The sequence below is a fragment of the Manduca sexta genome, chromosome 1 (assembly GCF_014839805.1).
Source record: "Manduca sexta isolate Smith_Timp_Sample1 chromosome 1, JHU_Msex_v1.0, whole genome shotgun sequence".
Taxonomy (NCBI): Eukaryota; Metazoa; Arthropoda; class Insecta; order Lepidoptera; family Sphingidae; genus Manduca; species Manduca sexta.
Genome location: NC_051115.1, coordinates 282,976 through 306,724, shown reverse-complemented (window position 1 = coordinate 306,724; position 23,749 = coordinate 282,976). Strand labels below are relative to the sequence as shown.

The 23,749-nt window shown below is 37.0% G+C and overlaps 1 protein-coding gene across 1 annotated transcript in view; it reads left to right on the top strand.

Annotated features, from left to right (window-relative positions):
• The window catches only part of LOC115451343 (cholesterol 7-desaturase), a 49,332-nt gene that overhangs the window by 1,780 nt on the left and 23,803 nt on the right, over positions 1-23,749 (top strand). The window lies entirely within an intron of this gene.

Sequence of the window (23,749 nt, the reverse complement as noted above, 5' to 3'; positions counted from 1 at the left end):
ATATTATGTAAATATTTGATAATAGTAAAGAACAAAAATGAGTCCGGTACCCTATTGCCTCGGAGAGACCATGTAGGTATTAAACAGGGCTGATAAAATTTTACAAAAGCAAACCCGAGACGAACTAAATGCCTTAACATTTTGCCATGACTTTTATAATCAAATCTAACAGCTCATGTTATAGGACTGTATCTTTTAATTTTATCCGCGGTGCTTTATATAGCTTATCTAGTTGTAAACGTTATCCTTGAGATTAAAACGCCTTAGATCATGATTTTGTCTCCCGCATTGCTATGGAAGTGGACAATTAATATTTCCAACTCTCTATCTTTCTATTAAAAAGCGGCGATAGCCTAGTTGGGTGTGGAAAGGACTGCCGAGATGTATATTCGCAGGTTCAAATCCAAAGGGCACACACCTCTGACTTTTCTAAAAAATCATGTGTGTATTCTTTGTGAATTTATCGTTCGCTTTAACGGTGAAGGAAAACATCGTGAGGAAACCTGCACATCTGAGAAGTTCTCTATAGGAATTTCGAAGGTGTGTGAAGTCTACCAATCAGCACTAGGCCAGCGTGGTGGACTAAGGCCTAATCCCTCTCATTAGTAGAGGAGGCCCGTGCCCAACAGTGGGCAAGTATATAATACAGGGCTGATATTATTATTATTATTATTTATTATCTTTCTATTTGATTAATTTCGTTGCGGGATAATGACAAATTAGTGTTCCCTGAGACTCGGCGAGCTTCACTGCTCGGTGTCATGCGCGCCACTGCTGATCCTTACAGGAGTTGTAGTGGGTGTGAGGACGGGAAAGTCTTATAAAACCTAAATGCCTTAGTTAACATATCACGTAGTGTACAGTTTTTATTGTTATTCCTAATAAAGTGTAAAAAAGTACACCCGTTAATAATCATTCATATGGGTCATTTTGACATTGCGTTACTAAATGAATACACATACTTATGTACTTGAAAATAACAGTTTAAAATAAGTTACTTGAGCCGTAGATGTAAAATTAAAAGTGTAAGTTTTGAACAAAATAAATATTATAATTATTTCTTATGTTTACGCGAATGTTAGACATTGAAATTAAACTAATTTTCGGAGTCTATCGCGGTATTAGTGTTTTATTTTCTCCCGACGTTTCGAAGACTTTGCAGCCTTCATGGTCACGGGGGGGACTGAGGTGTTGTTCATCCGTAAAGTTAAAGTTACAATATCTACCTACATTTTACAATTATACAACTTTTTTAAAAAATTTTAGCTGTTGGTGGTCCGATCTACGCATAATGAGCTCACAGTGCCTTGACTTGACTTCAAGACACTGTGAGCTCAATTCAAAATACATATTAATATAAAATAATTTTAATTTTACGCGCCCTAATGCCACTACTACTGTAAGAGAATTCGTCGCAGCGACATCACACTTTCAGTCAGAAATACACTCACGCACGCGCCATATTTACAAATACAAAATCATCAATAAAATAAAATTAAAACCAGGATTTTTGGTGAAAATATTCGTTATTAATGGATGATTTTTGCTACAATGTTAGCAAAGGTAAAGACGTATGTGGTTTAATTTAGAAACGCAATGTCAAAATGACCCTGTATATTTTTTGGTTTCCAACCGCGATTATAGGAACTAGTAGAGAGGTCTCAGGTCTGAAGTGACCTTCCCAGCCTATTTATTAGTTAACTTCCCTTGAACCTCTATATTAGGTGCTTCAAGGACAATACTCCATCATTAAACGAGTTGCAACTATTTTTAACCACTCCGTCTATGGGCGAAGCGGGGTATTTAACATAACTAGCTGTCGGGGTTGCTGTGTTCCCGTGACAGGAAATCCAGTGTTGCCAATACATCAATCTATATATAAAAAAAGCGTGTTAAAAATGAATCTCTATTTCCCTTGGTCACGCCATCACGCGTGAACGGCTGGACCGATTTCACAATTTTTTTGTTATGTTTGTTAATGTCAGAAGGTTCTTATGAAAGAAAATTCAAAAATTGTGCGGAATATTAGAAAATTTTAAAAAACTTAACGAATATATTAATTTTATATAACTGTCAATTGTTTGAAATAACTGTCAGCGATTGACAGAATGCGCGCTCAAATTCATAGCTAAGATGGGGCCACGTCTGTCGGGTCAACTAGCTTGAAATATTTTTTGGAGGAAAAGTGATCAATCAGAGCGGTATGTCGTAAGCTTTTTGTTTTTTGAATTTTTTTGAAGTGAAGTTTTTTGAATTACTGTTTTTTGAAATCGGATTGTTATAGGCTCAAATTAGTTAATTTATTACCGGATTTGAATCGATCTTTATGAATTAAAGTTTATGAACTTAATATTTGATAAATAAAAATGAAAAATGTGCCAAATATACTATTATAGCATAATATGGGTGTGGAACTAATTGCCGAGACGAATGTCCGCAGGTTCATAACTCAAACAAACCTCTAACTTTTCTAAAGTTATGTGTTTCATTGTAAATTATCGCTTGCTTTAACGGTGAAGAAAAACATCGTGAGGAGACCTCGCATACTTGATAAGTTCTTCATAATAATTTCGAAGGTATGTGAAGTCTGCTCACATTACAGCGTGGTGGACTAAGGCCTAATCCCTCTCAGTAGTAGAGGAGGCCCGGCAGTGGGACAGTACAATACAGGGCTGATACTAATACTTCATATTGGCCCCATTGAAATATTTGTAAAATCGATTCAATACTTTAGTTTTTAAACTAAAATAATAAGTATAAACGTGACGTTCAGGTAAACAAAATTACGAATTGTGCCTTCCTAGCACCTTTTCAGTTGTGCTTTTGCGTTAGTTTTTGTCATATTACTATTGCTAGATAAAATAGTAGTGTGGAATCGCCTAAACTATCAAAATATTACACTAGTGCGTCCTAAAAAGATACGGAAATTAAACATTTTATGTTTTTTTATTATTTGTGCACGTGTACAAAGTTACCCCATTGTACTTGATGGTAAGACTGCTGGGACGGATTCACGACGCAATAGTTGCTGCCTACCCTCTCAGTGATAAGGCGACATTCAAGTATTTTGGTATCGTTATTATTCAATATGAATGACGCTCGAATGGTGCTTTATATTCACATATTCTGAACTGCACAAACAAGAATATGAATGTCGGATTATTTGTGGTTTAATTTTTTTTTATTCGCCTGCGGACGTCAATGGTTGGTCTAGGGCGAGTATTTTACCACGCTGTTTAGGGGTAGGCAGAGAACCTCGGTCCATTTGGCTAGTTTTAGTGCACCTCAGAAACAATAGAGTAATAGACGACTTTTTTTAAATATCAGAAATATATTTCATCTAAAATCTATCGGAAAAATAATTTACAAAATCCACACAATAATAAATAATTACTCTAAGACACTCTGAGCCCATTCTGCGTAGATCGGACCACCAGCTAGAATTTACAAAGTTGTATAATTGTAAAATGTAGGTAGATATTGTAACTTTGACTTTACGGATGAACAACACCACAGTCTCCCCGTGACAACGAAGACTGCAAAGTCTTCGAAACGTTGGAAGAAAATTAAAATATAAAGCTTTGAAATTTGGTGAAAGGGAAGCTGTCAAATTACAGTAATAGTGAAATGTGACGTCACTAAGTGCCACCGGCCGTAACGCTGCGTGAGTGAGAAAAGGACAGCGATAACCCCACCACGCCCTCACTTTTGTTCACAATATTTCAAATATGAATAACTGATTTATTTTTCCTGGACCTACTATACTACATAATATCATTAAGATTTTTTCAAATTCAAATCAGTTTTTAAAGTCATCCGTTTTTGAAAATGCTTTATCATAAAAAAAAAACATTAAGTATAAATTCAAATTGGTTTTTGAAAATGCTTTGTCATAATAAAACCTCTATGGTTGATAGTTCCCATTGTTGCAGATTTATTCATATATATTTTGTGATTTAGTTTCTGGGCAGGATGCCTACCTTACTTGCATGCCAAGCCGGGGCTCATGAATCTTAGACGATAAGGCAGTCGCGAAACTACGCCATTACGACATTCATGATAGGTTAACAATGCCAATACAATACTATAAGAACATTTTTTTTATTGTTTTGAATGACGAGACGAGCTTGCCGTTCGCCTGATGGTAAGCCATACGATCGATAAACAGTAGAAACACCAACACCTTGAATTACGAAGTATTGTTGGGTATTCCACTGCGCTCGCCATCCTGAGATTTGAGATTTTAAGTCTTATTATGTCCAGTAATTACACTGGCTACAATGTCCTTCAAACCGGAACACAACAGTGACTACACACTACTGGCGGCAGAAATAGACATTGCGGTGGTACCTACCCAGACGAACTCTCACATATGAGAGACTAGTGAATGATTTGGTCGTAATTCGAAATTTATAGTACACTAGCTCTTAACTGCGGCTTGGCCTGCGTGAAGGAGTATTCCGGGATAAAAGTCCCACTATATATTTTCCCTATAGAAAGCCTATAACCTTCCCAGGATCTTAAACTATCTCCATACCAAATTTCATAAAAATCCGTTCAGTACATTTTGAGAAAGTCGATAACATACAGACAGAAAGAGACTTTGTTTTATAACATGTATAGAATCAGGACGAAGCAGCAAAAGGTATAGTTGGTTGTGGAACGGACTGCTGAGACGAACTTCCGCAAGTTCAAAACCCAAGGGCACGCACTTCTCACCTTTGTAAAGTTATGTATAAGTTTGTGAATTATCGCTTGCTTTAACGGTGAAGGTAAACTTTGTGAGGAAACCGGCATACCTGAGAAATTCTTTAAGAATTTTGAGGGTGTGCGAAGTCTGCCTGCACTACAAGGTGTTGGACTAAGGCCTAATTCCTCACAGTAATAGAGGAGGCCCGTGCAGTGGGACAGTATATAATACAGGGCCGATTTTATAATGATTATTATATTAAAAAAAATTATTTCGTAAAAAATACGATAAAACAGTTTAGCATATTTATTTTAAACTTAGTTATACTCATAAGTTCCATAATTGTTGATAGTTTTAATAGTTAGAGCAGTCGCCATAGTGGTCCACGTGTGTCGCGTTCCGGGATCAGCCTGTGTATATCCAACAGGCATCATTGTGTCGACTGAGGGGTAATCATCACTTCAGCCGACATCCTATTCGATCTCACTCTACTTACCATGTGTAGCGTGGTCACTTTGTCCTAAAACAAACACATGGTCTCCGTCGGCGCATAGGAGACGGCTCCAGGGTATTTTGTTACACTGAGATAGCTGAGCGATACGTGCTGCACTTCTCTAAGTAAGGGGCTAAGATGTCTCAGCGTGATCACTATCACACTATGCATAGACTGATTGGAAAAAATTTTTTTTTTTCTTTTTTTTGTAATTTTTTACAGCAATTGGGCATTCAATTCAAGAAGGCAATGTAGAAATAAAATAATTAAAAATCTTTTGATAAATATATTTGATGTTCCGTTTTATGACTTTTACGAATAATAGAAAACTACCGCGCTGAGGTCTTGTAGAATCCCGAGTCGGGCCAAAATAATTGTGACTGGGTTTTTCCATCTTAAAAATAATTCAGTCGCAGCTCGGAGTCGGGGAGTTGGCGGTGTGATACCCCCGTGCCTCGTGCACGTTGCCGTGCAAGCCGTTGGTCCTGCGCCTGATCTCTTCGGTCATGTCGGATCGCCGTCTCACCGGACTACGAGAGCGAAGGAACAGAGAGTGCTTGTGTATTGCGCACACACTTGTGCACTATAATATCTCCTGCGTATCTGGCTGATCTCCGTGGAGATTAGCCGCCATGGCCGAAATTTGGATAAGAGGGATTCATATATCTTAAAAAAATGAATGCATTTAAAAAGAATTGCAACATGTTTCGTTAATGCTCCGCTTTTATTGGTCATAGCCTGATGTTATAACCCATAGCCTTCCTTGATAATAGACTATCCAACACTAAAAGAATTTTTCAATTCGAACCAGTAGTTCCTGAGATTAGCGCGTTTAAACAAACTCTTCATCTTTATTATTATAGTACTAATTGACCCGACAAACGTTGTCCCGTCTTAACTATGAATTTGCAGCGCGCATTCTGTCAATCGCTGACAGATATTTCAAACAATTGACAGTTATATAAAATTAATATTTTCGTTAAGTTTTCTTAAATATTCTAATATTCCGCGGATTTTTTTCTTTCATAAGAACCTTCTCCTGACAATAACAAACACAAAAAAAATAGTGAAATCGGTCCAGCCGTTCACGCGTGATGGCGTGACCAAGGGAAATAGGGATTCATTTTTATATACATAGATTGCTTATAAGATGACCCTTTTGTCCGTTTGCCGTCCATTTAAAAACAAAGACCGACTTCGGTAAACAACTTGTTTTCTTCCAATTACGTAATGGGACTTCATTCATACTAGTCATCTCTTTCTAACAGGTCAAATAGATCTTCCGTCCTTCTCCGCAGCAAAATAGGACACCTCGATTTCTCAGTATTTTCAATAATTCATGACTTTCGTAAAAAAATATTGGGGAAAATTTTGATAGATATTTTGTGGTTCAAGTTTATCTAATGTTTAAGAGGAATGATGACGTGGTCCTTTTCCTATTTCAATAGGTGTCATAATTATTACGCAGTAATTTTATTTTGCTTTGAATGACGAGATTAGCCTACCTTTCGCCTGTAAGTAATACGACCAGAAAACAGGAGAAACATCAACACCATGAATTACAAAGTATTAGTACCAATATATTGAATTTATATTGAATAAGATAAATATAAAAAAACATATAACAATGCAGATTGTTATATGTTTTTTCACAATATTTACTCGTGGTAGGTTTCTCATATGAGTGTCTGCTTGGGTAGGTACCGTCGCAATGTCTATTTCTGTCAAACAGTGTGTAGTCACTGTTGTGTTCCGGCTTGAACATTGTAGCCAGTAACTACTGGACATAATACTTAACACCTCATGTCTCAGACGAGCGCTGAATACCAAACACTTTGTATTTCAATTGATGTTTCTACTGTTTATGGTCGTATCGCTTACCATCAGGCGAACGGCAAGCTCGTCATTCAAAACTATAAATAAATCGAAGTATAACTACTTACAATTAAAACGTTACATATATATCCATAACAAGTTATAAAATTAGGGAACATACATACCCTTGACCAATTGTTGATGTTACTGGGCTAAATACACAATATGTCAGAATACAATTGGGATATAATTATTTGCACAAACTTTGCCCGGACACACAGCAAACAGATTACTGACAAAAGCAATAGACTAGTATTGTTTTAGAACGATTGATGGCCTTTTTATTCGTTATTATCAATAAGCACACAATATAAGCGGCGATAGCCTAGTTGGGTGTGGAATGGACTGCCAAGACGAATGTCCGCAGGTTCAAATCCCAAGGGCACACATCTCTGACTTTTCTGAAAATCATGTGTGTATTCTTTGTGAATTTATCGTTCGCTTTAACGGTGAAGGAAAACGTGAGGAAACCTGCACATCTGAGAAGTTCTCTATAGGAATTTCGAAGGTGTGTGAAGTCTACCAATCCGAACTAGGCCAGCGTGGTGGACTAAGGCCTAATCCCTGTCAGTAGTAGAGGAGGCCCGTGCTCAGCAGTGGGAAAGTATATAATACAGGGCTGATATTATTATTATTATTAAATAATAGGGTATTTGACAAGATTTGGTTTTGTGCATTTTTAACATGTCTAAAGTAACCTTATTCCATTTCTTGTCTGTCCGTCTGTCTGTCAAGACCTTTTTTAAGGAACGTAAAGCTCAACTAGAAATTTAGATCAAATACTTGAGGTACTAATAGGGCATTTGCTAAGTTCGATTTTGTGCAATTTTTAATATTTAACAGCAATTAGTACAAAAAGAAATCCTTCTGTGAAAACAGCATTAAAATTCAATAAGAAATGAGGCAGTAATTCAAATAAATATTGCTACGTGCAGGAGTGGACGTGGAGAGGGGATATCGCTTTCTTTCTTTCGCACGCAGCGTAATGCCCGCTGACGTCACATGCAAGTATTTCGTTCCTTTTCTGTTTTTTGACACTCACCCCTACTATTTAATTTTAATGACTTATAACTTGTAGATTTTTTACCAGATTTCAATTAAGTATGTCTTCTGTTTTAGAATTTATACTATGTACATAGTTTATTAAAGTTATAAATAAAAATAAGTCAAATGCCCTTTTAACCCAATATTAAAGTATACCTTTATGATGTATATTAATGACTAGTTGTTCCTCGCCGCTCCACCTGCATGCCAGTTTTTCCGGGATAAGTAACCTATGTTCTTCCCAAGGTCTCGAACTCTCTCTATACCAAATTTCATCGAAAACCGTTGGGTAGTTTTTGAGTTTATCGCTTTCAGACAGGCAGACAGATCCGACAGGGACTTTGTTTTATATAATACTAGCGACCCGCCCCGGCTTCGCACGGGTCAATGCTGATACTAAATACACTACAGAAAAACTGTGAACGTTGTATATAAAAACATAGCGGCCCGCTCTGGCTTCGCACGGGTATAACATAACAAAATAACAGTATTTCTCCACTATTTAATGGATATTATTATACATATAAACCTTCCTCTTGAATCACTCTATCTATTAAAAAAAACCGCATCAAAATCCGTTGCGTAGTTTTAAAGATTTAAGCAAACATAGGGACAGAGAAAGCGACTTTGTTTTATACTATGTAATGATTTTACAGATTTTTTTTTCATGGTCATACGTTTGTTAGCCTGGCAGGGCTTATACAAACACACCGGTCTTGCGGGTGAGTGCTTTAGGCACTGCGAGGTCTTAAGTGACCATGCTAAGGGCTACCCTCTATAAGGCCACGGCCTTAGCTCTGGACGACACAGAGAGGATAGGACATCAGCGATTATGAACTTTTTATGAGAAATATTTCCGTAATACATATTTATTGCGTAACTTTAACCGTTTACGCAGAGAGCACGACGAAAACTCTCAAAAGGAATAATTTTTCTCCATTTTTGCAACATTTTTCGTAGATGCTACGCTCCCATTCGTCATAGCGTGGTGTTATATAGCCTATAGCCTTTCTTAATAGATGAGCTATCTTACACTAAAAGAATTTTTCAATTCGAACAGTAGTTCCTGAGATTAGCGCGTTCAAACAAACAAACTTTTCAGCTTTATATAATACGTAAAGATATGGTTCCTTTTCCAGTAAAAGAAAATTAAAAAACAAACTGTATAAGGTCGAAATATGACTTGGATGTTGGGTTTACGGCTCACTCTGTTCGAAATTTAAAATTTCCGACTCGTCCCGAACGTTCCCGAACCACGACCTCTTTTGCGCCAACGGCATTTGAATTTCTAAAACATAGTACCTTATTAGTAAGTATCAGACTGATATGTGTTACGGGTTTCATGTTAGTTGGCTCCGTTCTTTTTTCTTATTTTAATGGTAGCACGAAACAAGGACAAACACACTAGCTTAACCAGAGACAAAAACACCTTGCTTTCACCAAAGATGTATAGACAAAGAAATGATTTCTTATTCATTGAAAATGGAACGCGGTCTATTTTTAATATCACGCATGTGTTCCAATTTTGAAATAACGTTTGCCATTTTGAAAGAAGGTGCATTTATTTACCATAAAGTGAGGCGAATAGGAATGCGGGGGGAATAGGGACAGTATGAATGACTTTTATGATTGATAAATTTTGTGTAAAATCTTGGCAATAACAACGAATAATAACAATAATTCGTTTGATCAATCCGTATTCACATGAGCAGTTCCTTTCATTGCATTCCTACCTATTTAATTTACCGTCCTTTTTTGATGCGCACTTTGACTAAGATTCTAATTTTTTCTTAATATAGGGACCTATATAATAATATCCGTGCTGTATTATATACTGCCCCACAGATGGGCACGGGCCTTCTCTACTATTGAGAAGGCCTTAGTCCACCACGCTGCCCTAGTGCGGGTTGATAAACTTCACACACCACTTTTTTACTGTTGGTAGGTCTCTCATATGTAAAATTCCGCCTGGGTATTAAACACAAAATGAAACATAGTCAAATACCTCATTAAGAAACTTCGTTTATTTATTTATTTATTTAATAAGGTACACCAACAGCATACATATCCTTAAATCTAAAAAAAACATTGCATGCCACTTACAGGTATACACAACATTCACAAAGTTAATATAATGTGATTAACAAACATTAATACTTACGAGGAATAAAATTTAAATTTTATAAAAACTTAAACATAATAGGAACTTATAAATAAATAATAAACATTAAACAAAGGTATTAACAATATAAATATTTTTTATAGAGATCATTATTGTTCCAAGTAAAGCTAGATTGCAGTAGAGATCAAAGACGTAATTTGATGACGGAAAACAGCGACAAAAAATGTATCCAAAATCTCTGAATATGTAGTTGTTTTTTCTTTGACCTGGCTTGACCCAATTTATTCCTCAGAATTTCCGTTAAAAAAACTTTTATTGATTCACCGGGTTCCTTATGTTTGATCTGTGAGTAAGTTTACAGCAAGGTTTTGATTGCTGGTGGTAGGATATATTCGTTCAGATAGCGACCGTACATAAGGTGTTAAAACCCGCCATAGTGGCCCACGTGTGTCGCGTTCCGGGATCAGCCTGTGTATCCCGGTTCCAACAGGCATAATTGTGTCGACTGAGGGGTAATCATCTCTCGTTAGTCGACATTCTATTGGACCCTATACCTACCATCAGGTGTAGTGGGATTACTTCGCCACGCAAGTAAAAAAATATATTATAAAAGACAAAATGCTATTAGCATATTTTTGATCATTTTGTAGTTTAAAGTGAATATGGCGTGTGTGAGTGTATTTCTGACTGAAAGTGTGATGTTGCGACGAATTCTCTTAGAGTAGCTGTAATAGTGGTATTAGGGCAAGTAAAAATAAAAGTACTATTATTGATATTTATTTTGTTTGTAAAGTTACACATTATTTTACATCTACGGTTCGAGTAACTTATTGTAGTGTTATTTATAAGATAAGTATGTGGTTTCATTTAATAACGCAATTTCTAAATAAACCTATATAAATAATTACTGGTAGGTCTCTCATATGTAAGTCCGCCTGGATAGGTACCACCGCAATGTCTATTTCTGTCAAGCAGTGCGTAGTCACTGTTGTGTTCCCGTTTGAACATTGTAGCCAGTGTAACTACTGGACATAATAACTTAACATCGCATGTCTCAGTGCGAGTGCAGTGGAATATCAAACAATACTTTGTAATTCAAGGTGTTGGTGTTTCTACTGTTTATCGGTCGTATCGCTTACCATCAGGCGAACGGCAAGCTCGTCTCGTCATTCAAAGCAATAAAAAAATGTAGATTGACTGTAGCTAAAAACAATTCTTGAACTAATATCAATGCGCTCTATTGTTAGCAAAATATACGTTGCTACCGTCCCTCGCAACTTTTGATAAAGGATCCCAATTTCGCGTCTTCCAAAAAAATAATACAATGCGGAAACAGCTACATAAATATATAAATATGTTAAAAGTTTTGACCTTCCCGAAATCCGGAGAGATCGCAAAAAATATATTAACATATGTCTCTTGGGATAAAGTCTTTTGTACACACGTTTATAAAATAAGCGAATGCTTCTTCAAATAACTCTACGACTTGTAATATGGTTTATCGACTAACCCCCTTATTTATAAACGTTATTTATTTAAGGACGGATCATTGCTGTGATAACAAGTCTGTTTCTCAGCTTTGTTTATCTGACAGCCAACTAGATTCAAGTTGTATCTCAATATTAGCCAATCACAACGGCCCTATGTCTACGCACTGCGAAGGCTGCCATGCCGTCAGCACTGAGAAACAGACTTGTTGTTTCTTGTTTCTTGTTGATGGCAAATTTTAAGAATTTTTCACCTCACTGTGTTTTAAGGTTGATTTCAGCCAAAATAGCTCCTATGAAGGACTATGTTTTTTAATGAATATGCAAGTTGAGAGTCTGGAGAAGTTTCTGACTTACTTTAGAACCACGAAGTCACCTATTTAGTTTATTAATTTAAAGAAAATTTAAGTTATAATTCTTAGAACGTAAGTTTTTCTCTTTACACCAACATTTTCATAATTTTCATTAAAGTTACGAAGCTGATTGCTTTTAGCAAAAAAGTACAAATGAAAATTTAGTTGCAATAAAAAATATCGAATAAGTCTTCTACTTTTTTAAAAAGAAAACATTTAATCGTTCAAATATTCATAACTCGAAGACTATGAAAAATCGCGGAACATACATGGGAGTGATTCGGATACCCCAAGGGGTGCTCTATCTCTGGACCTCCGCTTGACACTACTTTCTGGAACACCCTGTATATTGTAATCCTCGTCGTGCTGGGTTGGTACAACTACATCACCGAGACAGTCCGTACAGAAGCGAGAGCGCGGTAGGCAGACGAGTCACGTAACTTATCTTTGTAAATGGAAAATGCAATGCTCTTAGCCAAATTCTCGGCCACAGCGGCCAATCTCAAAAGAGATCAGCCACGCATGAGATATTATAGTGCACGAGTGTGTGCAATACATAAGCACTCTGTTCCTTCTCATAGTCCGGTGAGACGACATGACCGGAGAGATCAGGCGCTGGAGCCACAACTTTACGTGCTTTCCAAAGCACGGTATCACACCGCCAACTTCCTGACTCCGAGCTGCGACTGAATAATGTTTTTAAGATGGAAAAACCCAGTCACAATTATTTTGGTCCGACCCCAGGATTCGAACCCAGGACCTCAGCGCAGTAGACGTACTCGTACTGTATGCAATTACAACTACGCCACCGAGGCAGTCAAATATATCATAAACATCATCATCAACGCGTTGCAGTCCACTGCTAGACATAGATCTCTCAAGGTACGCCACAGAGCCTGGTCTACTGCTTTATACATCAAGATCCGGTCTTCCCTTCTTGAGTAATTCATCCAGTCATATGGCCAGAAGGCGCGCTACAGACCTCGGTCTTTTTATGCACCCAGTGCCGGCCCTCTTCAGTAATTCATTCCGTCATTTGGCCAGAAGGTACGCTACAGACCCCGGTCTTTTTATGCATCCAGTGCACGCTCTTACGCCACATAGCCCGGTCTACTGCTTTATGCATCCAGATCCGACCCTCTTGGGTAAATCGTCCCATCATGTAGCCAGAAGGTACGCTACAGACCCCGGTCTTTTTATGCATTCAGTTCACGCTCTTATGCCACAGAGCCTGGTCTACTTCTTTATGCATCCAGATAAGGCCTTCCCCTCTTGCGTAAGTCATCCCATAATTTGGCCAGAAGATACGCTACAGACCCCGGTCTTTTTATGCATCCAGTTCATGCTCTTACGCCACAGATATTTTCACCCGGTCTACTGCTTTATGCATCCAGATCCGACCCTCTTGGGTAAATCGTTCCATCATTTGGCCAGAAGGTACGCCACAGATCTCGGTCCTTTTATGCACCTAGTGCTGGTGCTCTTAAGTAAATCGTCCCGTCATATAGCCAGAAGATACGCTACAGACCCTGGTCTTTTTATGCATCCAGTTCTCTCCTGTGTAAATCGTTCCGTCATTTGTCCAGAGGGCGTCTAGTTAGCCAAGACCTGATCCCCATACAAGTAAAGATATACGATATTCTAATTATTGACGTGTGTTTCCAATGAATTATGTATCCGTGCGACATTAATAATTCCTAAAGTGATCGGAAACACGTACAACTAAAACGACTAGCTGTTATCTGCGGCTTCGGTTGAATTAGCTTTGGTGTTTTTTAGGATCATAGATATTACGCCTTTTGTCTTCGAAGGTGTGGCAGACGTGGAACTGATGCACTTTTTTTTATTTCTTTGAATGACGACACGAGCTTGCCATTCACCTGATGGTAAGCGATACGATCCATAAACAGTAGAAACACCAATACCTTGAATTACAAAGTATTGTTTGGTATTCCACTGCGCTCGCCATCCTGAGACATGAGATATTAAGTTATTATGTCCAGTAGTTACACTGGCTACAATGTTCTTCAAACCGGAACACAACAGTGACTACACACTGGCGGCAGAAATAGACATTGCGGTGGTACCTACTCAGGCGGACTCACACATAAGAGAGTGAGAGAGAGATTACCACCAGTAAATATACTATATGAATAAAAATACCGGGACGGGAAAAGTAGTATTTGATTTCCTCGCTCAGTATTAGAACAGTGTATGGAGTTGTGTCCGTTAAATCGACGGTCCCTACTCCCTACGTATAGTATCGAATCTGTAAAATTTCATTCTGCAGATTCAATGCTTTGCATAGGGACTGTCGATATTTAAACAGTCCTTATTAAAATGAACTGCATTTATTTAAGACATTAAGGATCGAAGTGCTTGTCGCCATGGTAATTAACACTAAACAAGCGATGTTTTTTTCACTGTCCCTACGTAAAGTATTGCATCTGCAAAATGCAATTTTGCTCATTCAATACTTAACATAGGGACCGTCGAAATGGCAATAGGGTGCATGTTACATGGGAACTTATAGGTCTAGCTGGGAAGGGCAAGGATGGTCCGCATTATAGGAACTTTGCCCTAGAAATAGCACCGCAGTTGTGCGAGGAGCTCGCGTTGGATCTTTTTGTTTTATACGAAATCGGATTTTCTTTTACCGCTGGCACCTTTTATTAATAATCCCTAAACGCAGTGCCGTATTTATATTTTTATGAGTGTAGGCCACTTTACTTCCGCCGCCCCATGTAGGTAGGTTTCTAAAATACTTAATAATGTTCCATTTGTTTGTATTATATAAGGCACTTAAGTTAAATAAACAAATGATTAATTAAATCGAGTGAGCGTCCTCTGAAATCTACCGCCTCTAAGCTGCCGTTCATAGGCCGCGGCCTATACAACCTATTTACAAACCCAGGACTGCTAAAACGGGGAGCTTTGAAGTAATGATGTTATGTACAAAATATGCCACTAAAGGGTGATGCTATGTTTAAAAAATGTTAGGTAATTCCAAGACACCGTGATACATAAATATTACAATTTATTATTTGGTGAAAACCGAAGTATTATGTCTGACATATTGGCTTGGTATATCCCCAAGGTCAAGTTAACTTTGACGCACATTACCATGAATTCGTATGTATAATATCAGCCCTGCATTTACTGTCCCACTGCACGAGCCACTACTACTGAGAGGGATTAGGCCTTAGTCCATCAGCATTAAGCTAAAATAATATCAATTACTTATTTTAAAACTATTGATTGTTATCGAAAATTAAACAGTTACCAAAAATATATATAAGTATATATATATTTTGAGGTGAGTAATTGATATTAATATTTTCATTTAACTTAAAACCTTTGTACTGCAACTAGACATTTTGCAGATGAAGTTTTGTTCTTGGGGACCGTCGAAATACTAATTGCAGTTAAATATCAAATCAAATACTTATAACTTATAGCCACAAACAACTCGAAAAAAACCGGCCAAGTGCGAGTCGGACTCGCGCACCGAGGGTTCTGTACAAACCTGTAGGTATATAAGTAAAAGTTCACCCATCACAACAATCGAGTCGTAGTTATGGTATTTTTATTGCAAAATGAAATCCATAACATTACAATATGGAAAGCTAGAGGAGCATAAATTAAAGACATAGGTCTAAAATTTAAGGTTTTCGGAATTTTTCCTTGCTTCATGCCAAGTTTCAAGATTCTAGGTCGACTGGAAGTACACTTTAGGTTTTGATTCCCTTGCGAGTAGTTGCGAGTTTGAAAATATGCGGCCTAAATTGCTGTTTCTTTTGATTGCGTTGACATAGAAGTTTGATTTTGTTACAGCTTAAAGGTATTATAGACTTGAGTATTTGATATGAATTTCAATTTAATACCTCTAGGCGTTCATGAGGAAAGGGGTAGTAACTTTAAAATTATTAAAAATATTTTTATTATATGATGTAACGAAAAAATTACGGTTTTCGCACTTTTTCCTTTATCTGTACTATAAGACGTTGCTTCGTACCAAATTTCAAGATTCTGAGTTTACGGGAGGTACCCTAAAAACATGTGTGTACTTATGAACGCTGGTAAGAAATTACATTTCCTTGGCATAACAAAATAATATCTTTATAAAAAAAATATCTTTCGCGTTATCTTATGTTTGTAAAGAAATTGACACTAATAATAGAAAAAAAGGTATCTAATACATTGAAAGAAAGTTTTATTATAACGCGTTCTAATTAAATAAATTTTATTTAAATACCATAAAATATATTTTTTTCCGGACTTAAATAATTATTATTTGTATCTATTATTAATTTATTTGTACACTTATTACATCTATATATATAAAAAAGAATCCCTATTTCCCTTGGTCACGCCATCACGCGTGAACGGCTGGACCGATTTTACTTTTTTTTTTGTATTTATTATTGTCAGGAAAAGGTTCTTATGAAAGAAAAAAAAATTGCGCGGAAAATTTCAAAATTTAAGAAAACTTAACGAAAATATAAATTTTATATCACTGTCAATTGTTTGAAATAACTGTCAGCGATTGACAGAATGCGCGCTACAAATTCATAGTTAAGACAAGACAACGTCTGTCGGGTCAGCTAGTATTAAATAATAATGTAATAATTAACTAATAACTAGCTAATTTCATGGCGTCGGTTTTTCGTGACGGTGCGCGCGCATCGTACAAATTTACTTATATATTTCCGCGCCAAAAGAAGTACAACTTCAAAAAATATCCGAACGAATCTGTCCCGAAAAAAACATGGCCGGCGCTAACGGTTACGCGGCTGACAAACAGTGTCAAATTTAAATATCCCATTATACATACGAGAATGACGCACGGAGTATAGGCCGTAAGATTACAATTTTTATTAGCGACTAGCTGACCCGACAGACTGTATTGATGAACAATGAATTGGAATTGGTATAATTCATTTTAAAAATATATTATTCAAAAACATTATTTATTTTGTAATGCTCTATGATTCAATTCAATTTTTAGATTGTGGCTCAAGTATAGCTCAATTGTGACTGGCAGGAAAAGATACGGTAAATTTTTATGGGTCTAATATTATCTATGACTGTTGAGCTAGTGTTCTATGATACACGCCTCAGAACAATGACAAGCACACGCATTCTGTTAATCGCTGACAGTTATGTCAACCAACTGACAGCTATGTAAAATTAATATTGTTAAGTTTTCTTAAATTTCCCAATGTTCCGCCCAACTTCCTTAATTTTTCTTTCATAAGAACCTTCTCCTGACAATAATTAATACAACAAAAAAATAATTCGCGAAATTGTTCCACCCGTTCAAGCGTGATGCGATGACCAAGGGAAATAGAGATTCATTTTTATATAAATAGATCGAAAAGTATAGTCTTGTAAGAGGCTAATCTAAACTTTAGATTCTAAAGTAATAAGATAGTTTTAAAGTGAAGTATTGTATCTATTCAAAGTTCTTTTATTAGGCGATGTAGTTACTATGCAACAAAGTATAATAAATGAGAAAGCATCTATATATATGTACTACGTATTAGATTTGGCGTTCCGAACATTCACTGTGTTCAACTGAATTGAACTGCAATCCATTCTAACTGACTTTATTATGGTCAATATTGATACTTGTGTTTGTGTATGGAGTGGCGTTCATGATATAAGTAATCGAGTCTAAGTGTAAAAAACCTGGACGTGAATAAAAAATATTAGTCAAATAAGTAAAATTATTTGTTGTTCAAGTGAATAAAAAGGTTATAACAGTGACGTTTTAGATGACATTTTAATTTAGATTTTGAACAAATAGTTTATAGAGATTTTCGTGTCTATAGACTAGTGTACTGCTGTGCTAAGCGTAAAAGCGGTATGTCAGGGAAATCTTATTTCTAGATAATCAAAGTTTTGTAAATATAGTTTTGTATGTAAAAATGAGATAGAAACGCTTTTAAGTTTTTTTTAACAAGTTCTAAACAAGATAACGTTATTTAAGTAAGGTTTAGGATGGGTATTTCTTTACGCTATCTGACGACATAAAAAACAAGAATTTGATTTTTTTTGAGATACCGCTTTTGAGCTTAGCACGGCAGTATACGTCCATGAAAAAAAGGTGTTAATCTAGTGTTATATATATTTTTTTTACACTTCATATAAAAATGTGTATAGGCTGACTTAATAGTATAGGCATTCTCTCCAGTCAACCTTAGCGTGCTGCAGAGATAATTAAGGTAATACCGGTTCGAATTGAAAAATTATTTTAGTGTTACATAACCCATTTATCGTCCTGCATTTGTCGGGACGTCCTGTTGGAAATGGAAAACTTTATTCGGTAAAAACTATATCACGCGGGTGGAGCGGCTCGCAAACTAGTCTTAAATAAAATCGATTTAGCTTCGAAAATTTCCGCTCCTATTATTCGCGATTAATCAGCAATATTTCATATTTATGTCCTACTATACCTTCAAGGAATGCTACAAGGTCAATTTGTCATTGCGTTAAATGAAACCACATACACGTCCTTACTTCTGCTAACATTGTGCCAAAAATCATCCATAATCTATACATATTATAAAGCAAAGCGGAACTTTTATCAAAAGGCAAAAGCAAGTAACGAATATTGTCGCCAAAAATCCTGGTTTTTTGTTTTCTAATTTTTTGATCATTTTGTAGTTTAGTGCAAATATATTGTGTGTATTCCTGACTGACAGTATGATGTCGCTCCGACAAATTCTCTTCGTATAGTAGTAGTGGCATTAGTGCGTATAAAGTTAATTACTTTCACTTATTTATTATACGTTCGTGGGTAGAATAAGTTGCAAAGTGTTGTTTTCAAAATTTATAAATATGCAATAATAAATTAATGTATAATATAGCCAGTGTAACTACTGAACATAATGAGACTTAACTCATGTCTCAGGATAGCGAGCGCAGTGGAATACCAAACTATACTTTGTAATTCAAGGTGTTGGTGTTTGTACTGTTTATGGGCAGTCGTATCGCTTAGCTTCAGGCGGACGGCAAGCTCGTCTCGTCATTCAAAGAAAAGGAAGAGTATCTTAGACTGTTCGGATGACCAACACCTCAGTCCACCCCATAACCACGAAGGCAGTCCTCGAAACGTCGGGAGAAAATTATAAAGTAAGATTTGGCGTACAGCGCCATCTATGTACCTTGAAGTGACTTAATATTGCAAACAAAAACCAAAATAAATTCGGGTAGTACCTTTGGTTTTCAATTTATATAAAACACAAAGACACTTTTTTCCGAAGGGTTTATTTTTTACTTGGGCGCCTTCAAGATTTCTTGTAGAGAGTTGCATATTTTTGTTTTATTTCAAGGTGTATCTGCATTAGTAGGTACTAAATAATATCATTTTTTTTTAAATAAAAATTGCGCGTATATTTTCATATGCTAAACCATAACAAAACCTCTGTGGTCAATAGCTCTCATTGTCATTCAGATATTTTATTGTGATTTATTACGGACAGAAGGGTGCAGCCCCTTGGACTCCCTGCCCGCGTCCATGATTTTTTGTATCCATGCAGCCTTTATCGGGAGAAATATTCGAATGGGAATCTAAGCATCTATTTTCCAAACATTTATATGTTACAAAAACAGATGTCGGCGAACTCTACACAACACACACAACATCACGCATTTTATCCCCGAAGGGGTATGCAGAGGCGCAACCATGGCACCCACTTTTCGCCGAGTGTGTTCCGTCCCATGATGTAATAGGGGGCGAGCCTATCGCCATATCGGGCACAAATTCCAGACTCCGGACTTCACACACCTTCGACATTCCTATAGAGAACTTCTCAGATGTGCAGGTTTCCTCACGATGTTTTCCTTCGCCGTTAAAGCGAACGATAAATTCACAAAGAATACACACATGATTTTAGAAAAGTCAGAGGTGTGTGCCCTTGGGATTTGAACCTGAGGACATTCGTCTTGGCAGTCCGTTCCACACCCAACTAGGCTATCGCCGCTTTTTAAACGTTTTTTTAGCCTTACGGATCCCTTTATTCAAGGTAGGTTCCCCTCTACGTGAGCAGGTCGTCTATCGTTATTACTTAAGACCAATGTACCTATTTACCCGATATTATGAAAAAAAAAATGAATTTGAATTTGAAATCCTCTGGCTTAGCAACTGCAGTGGCCGGTAGGATAGGAAGGAGATAGGAATATTATTGCCATGAAAGGAAAGAAGGTGGAGAAATATTCGCGAGCTTTTACTGATGATAGGTCTCTCATATGTGAGAGTCCGCCTGGGTAGATACCACCGCAATGTCTATTTCTACCAGCAGTGTGTAGTCACTGTTGTGTTCCGGCTTGAAGGACATTATAGCCAGTGTAACTACTGGACATAAGACTTAACATCTCTTCTTAGGATGGCGAGCGCAGTGGAATACCAAACAGTTTGTAATTCAAGATGTTGGTGTTTCTACTGTTTATCGGTCGCATCGCTTACCAACGGCAAGCGATGCGACCGATTCGTCTCGTCATTCGAAGCAATAAAAAAAGAATTTTGACCACAGGATTTTGTTTATTATACACCAACTCAACTGAGATTAAGCTCTTAAATTTCAACTTAAATATTTGTTAAATAGTTCAATACATTAAATGACTACTTGAGATTCTACTCAAAGTTGAGATCGATATATTAATTCGACCCTCAGTCTACATAAATGCATATAATAATACCTACTTACCATTGTAAAAACATTTTTTTAAAGAGTATAAATTTTCATGATTCCGATGTGAAATGACGTAACATGAAAAAATAAATTTCCCTTTAACAAGTTGATACGTAAGGGAGGCAAGAAGCTATTTTAAATATATTTTTTTCTCTCCTTACTTGGGGTCTTTCAAGTGATATGTGAAGAAGTGATTAGGCAGACCCTAAGATGCTTTTATTACATAGATACGTTGCCCGATCTCTATACTGGCAAGACGAAAGCAAGGTAATTGCCCGACATTCACTTAGTCAAGCTCCAACCACTGTCGCGGCTAGTCGACTTATTAACTTTTTGTATTTTTATAAATAAAATGCCTTCCTGTGTTTTAGACGATGTACAAATTATACTCCAACTGGGAATAAAAAAAACGTTTCATTTCATACGTGAGTAAGAAGTATATTCTATTTAACTTATTTTTTAACAAACAAATGCATTTTATTCGACTGTCATGGCGACGGCGGTCGACGCTCGGGCCGTATCAATGCGAGGTGCTAGGGCTATACAAGTATGTGACTATAGTAAATAGTGCGCTGTTTTTATGTGCAATTTTGTTAGTATATGACGCGTCTATTTGTAAAACGTCACTGGGTAGGCCGGCATAATTATGGTGATCGGCGATATTTGGTATTCACTTAACACGGAGGTGGAGTGAATCAATTTTACCGTATTCACTGTTATAAAGTATGATTTTTCAAGCTGAAAGAGGAATATGGTATTTAACTTATTTTCATTTATAACTTTTACAAAATATATACATCGCATTAATAGGGGACCGGACTCATTTTTGTTCTTTATTATTATCAAATATTTACGTTATATAAATTATAAAACAGAAAGAATTATTTAAATCCGGTAAAAAATCAACAAGTTATAAGTCTTTTAAAGTAACAAGAAACAGAAAAGAGGCGCAATACCCACGTGTGACGTCATCGGGCATTACGACGCGTGCGAAAGAAAGAGATGAAGCGATATCCCCACTTCGCGCCCACTTCGGCACATAGTAATATTTGAAATATGAATTACTGGCTCATTTTTTAACTAATTTTAATGCAGTTTTCGCAGGAGGGTTTCTTTTTCGTATTATCAACCATTTCATATAGAATAATGTACAAAATCGAACGCAGGCCGGTCCCCTATTCTAAAACAAAAGAAATCATTGAAATCTGGTGAAAAATCCACAAGTTCTAAGCCATTGAAATTAGGTAGTAAGGGTAAGTCAAAAAACAAAAAAAGGACGAAATACTTCCATGTGACGTCAGCCTGCACTACGCTGCTTGCGAAAGAAAGAGATGGAGCGATACCCCCACTCCACGCCCACTCCTGCATGTAGCAATGTTAGAAATTTTAATTACTGTGTCAATTCTTATTGAATTTGAATGCTGTTTTCACAAAATGATTTCTTTTTTGTATTAATTATTGTTAAATTTAAAAAAATGCACAATATAGAACATAATCAAATACCCTATTAGTCCCAAGTATTTGATATAAATTTCAACTTGATAACTCTACGTTCCTTAAAAAAAGGTCTTGACAGACAGACGGACAGACAAGAAGTGGTCCTATAGGGTTCCTTTTGAGGTACATATATTCTTAGAGCCGCTGAAAACATCACGATAAAAACCCAATCACTGTTGTTCGACGTAGGAACCGATCGTACCGCCTAATCCATATAGCGCATACTTAAAACTATCAAAAATAATAAAATTATATTTTTTCTAGTGTTCGCGACTTCGTCCGCGTGAAAAGCCTATCTCGCTTTAAACTCTTTGAACAGAAGTAATTCTAGCGACTTCTATTTATAAATTCCACTACTTACCATTCGATAAAATTTTAATAATAAATAATAATGCTAGCCCTATATTATATACTGTCTCATTATTGCCCGGGCCTCCTCTAACTACTGAGATTAGACCTTAGTTTACCACGCTGCACTGGCCTAGTGTTGATTGGTAGACTTCACACACCCTCGAAATTCCTATAGAAAATTTCTCAGGTCTGCAGGTTTCCTCAGGATGTTCTCCTTCACCGTTAAAGCAAGCGATAATTTACAAAGAATACGCACATAATTATTTTTTAGATAAATCAGAGGTGTGTGCCCTTGGGATTTGAACCTACGGACATTCGTCTCGGCAGTCCGTTCCACAACTAACTAGGCTATCGCCGCACTCTCGCTTTAAACTCTAAACTACGATAATAATTCAAAGCGACTACTATTTTAGAAAATTCACTACTTTCCATTTGAGATTATAATAATAATATCAGCCCTGTATTATATATTGCCTACTGCTGGACATGGACCTCCTCTATTATTAGGCGTTAGTCCACTACGCTGGCCAAGTTCAGATTGGGTGTATGATACACTGCCCCACAGCTGGGCAGTAGGCACGGGCCTTCTATACTACTCAGAGGGGGCCTTAGTCCACGCTGCCCTAGTACAGTTTGGCAAACTCCTTACAAATCCTTATGGCGAATTCTCAGGTATGTTGGTTTCCTCACGACGTTTACCTTCACCGTTTAAACGAACGATAATTATCAAATCAATATACACGTAACATTCTAATGTCCGAGATTTGATTTTGTAAAAGCGGCTTTTAGTTCGGCAGACCGTGCTCTTGCCAACTAGGCTATAAGTGCATCTTAACTACCGAAATTTATAATCGAGAACCTTTCTTGCTGCCGTTCGTGTCCTCGGTTCGTTTAGGCTGTCATTGGTTTGATTCCTTCCTAACCGAATTTCGGCCACGACGGCCAATCTCAATGGAGATCATGCAGGAGATATTATAGTGCACGAGTGTATGCAATACACAATCGCACTCTGTTCCTTCTCATAGTTCGGTGCGACATCGACATGACCGGAGAGATCAGGCGCAGGATCAAAGGCTTTACGTGCTCCCGAGGCATGGTGGTATCACACCGCCATCTTCCCGACTCCGAGAGTCCTTTTAAG